The sequence below is a fragment of the Trichechus manatus genome, unplaced genomic scaffold (assembly GCF_000243295.1).
Source record: "Trichechus manatus latirostris isolate Lorelei unplaced genomic scaffold, TriManLat1.0 scaffold00515, whole genome shotgun sequence".
In the NCBI taxonomy this organism is placed as follows: domain Eukaryota; kingdom Metazoa; phylum Chordata; class Mammalia; order Sirenia; family Trichechidae; genus Trichechus; species Trichechus manatus.
The window spans coordinates 25,806-28,516 of record NW_004444451.1 but is presented as its reverse complement, the minus strand read 5'-3'; positions in this window follow the sequence as shown (position 1 = coordinate 28,516).

The window sequence follows — 2,711 nt, the reverse complement described above, 5'->3', positions numbered from 1 at the left end:
CTCACCATACAGACTAAGTACGGTGAAACGATACAACCCTGATCATACCTTTTCTGATTTTAAACCATGCAGTATCCCCTTGTTCTGTTCCAACAACTGCCTCTTGGTCTATATACAGGTTCTGCATGTGCACAATTAAGTATTCTGAAATTCTCATTCTTCTCAGTGTTATCCATAATTTGTTATGATACACACAGTCAAACGCCTTTGCTTAGTCAGTAAAGATTACAGCTATGAAGCCCTATGAAACACTTCTACTCTGTTCCATAAGGTCTCTATGAGTTGGAATCGACTGGACAGCACCCAACAACAACAACCGTGTATTACAGTTGTTTGTTTACAAGTCACTCCTCTTGAGATTTTAAAGTCCTTAAAGTGAATCTACAAACTCCTCTCCAAAATCAGTGATGAGCAAAGTGCTCGAACCCTGCCAGGTTTTCAATAACTGGATAGGTGAATGAATAGTTATAGGTGATACAGCGCAGAAGTCCAGAGAGGTCAGTGATCACTTCTAATGAGCAGGCCTCTCAGAGGATTTGGAATATAACAGAATTCAGACTTAAACTTTAAAATGAATAGTACTGGGAGAGGTACAAAGAGTGAAGAATAACTTTGCATTCGGTGGCAGAAGGAGAAATTGGAGTCAAGTTAAGGACACAGGAATGTGTGAAGCCTCTATAGCAGCCAGTGTAGTAGTCCTAGGTAGCTGGAATGCAGAATCCAGGTATGTGAGAGGCTGCTTTGTTTTAAGCTCTGTACACAACTATCAAAAAAAAAAAAAAAAAAAAAACCCACTGCCATCCAGCAATTATGACTCATAGCAGCCTTAAAGGACAGAGTAGAATTACCCCATAGGGTTTCTGTCTTAGTTATCTAGTGCTGCTATAACAGAAATACCACAAGTGGATAGCTTTAACAAACAAAACTTTTCTTTCTCATAGTTAAGGAGGCTAGAAGTCCAAATTCAGAGCACCAGCTCTAGGGAAAGGCTTTCTCTCTCTGTCACCGCTGGAGCAAGACCTTGTCTCTTCAGCTTCTGCTTCCTGGTAAGTGGAGATCTCCATGTGTCTTGGCTTCTATCTTACCCCACCTCTCCTCTGATTGCTTATTTAATCTCTTTTCTATCTCAAAAGAAATTGATTAAAGATACACACTACATTATCCTGCCTCATTAACATAGCAGAAAAATAATTCCCAAATGGGATTATAACAACAGGCATAGAGGTTAAGATTTACAACACATATTTTGGGGGGGGGCACAATTCAATTCATAGCATTTTACCCTTTGGCCCCCAAAAATTCATATCCTTGCCATATGCAAAATACATTCACACCATCACATCATCCCAAAAATCTTAAATCAACTCCAAGTCCAAAATCTCGTCTTATGAAGCATCTAAATCAAATATGGGTGAGATTTTAGGCATATTCCATCCTGGGGCAAAATTCATCCTTACCTGTGAACCTGTGAAATCTAGACTAAAAGTTATCTCTTTCCAAAGTACAATGGTGGAACAAACACAAGGTAGATATTTCCCTTACTAATGGGAGAAATTGGAGGGAAAGAAGGTATAACAAGCAAGCAAGTCCAAAACCCATCAGAAAAATTTACATTAGATCTCAAGGCTTGAAAATAATCCTCTGTTCTGTGAGACCATCTGGGCAATGGCCATGCCTTCCAGACTCTGGGTGTTGGCCATGCCCTCTGGATTCTGGGTGGAGGCCCTTCGGTCCTGGGCTTCAGCTCTACTTTCCAGGTCCAATAGAATGGCAACTCTGCTCCCTTAGCTTTGGGTGACCCCATTCTTCTAGCCCATGTGAGTGGCAACACCACCCCCTGGGCCTTGGCGGGCCCTGTTCTGCTGTCCCTTGGTCATGGAAGCCCCACCCACTCAGCTTTGGGCAGTGACCCTATTCCTTGGAATTGAGTTTGACAATATCTGACTCTTTGAAACCTAGGAGGCTGTGGCGCCACCTTTGAGATCTAGGAGACCATGGCCCCACCCTTTGAAACCAAGAAAGCCCTTCTTTCCATGTCCCTTCTAACAGTTCAGTTGATCTCCAAGCTGCTCCGGGGGTGGTCCCATTCTTTTCTTGGAGGACAACAGGTGTAGCTCCTCTGGCTTATTTCTTGCCTGTAAGAATTACTGAAAGGAATTAAAGACTTAATTATAACTGGAGATATATATCATGTTTATACATTGGAAAACTCAATATTGTTAAAGATATCGCTTCATCCCAAATTGATCTATAGATTCAATGTAATCCAATTAAATTCAATTTTTGCAGAAATTTTAGAGTATATATGTATTTATTTCCATATATAATCTTAATATAGATTTCCCTATAGACACAGATAGATATATTAATAAATAGCTATATGTAAGAGCAAAACAAGTTTGGATGACTTAGTCTGGTTTTAAGACTTAGGATACAGATAAAATAATCAATATAGTGTGGTATTGACCTATGAATAGACTTATTGGTCAATGGATCAGAACAGAGAATCTAGAAAAAGATGCGTACTTATCCGTGGCCAATTTATTTTTTCAAAGGGTGCCAATAAAATTCAATGTGGGGAAAGATATTCTTTTCAACCTTTTAACAAATATCACTGCAACAACTGGATATGCATATGGGAAAAAAATGAGTCTCTATTCTTAACTCACCCCGTACACAAAAATTAAATTGAAATGCCTCCCAGAGTTAAA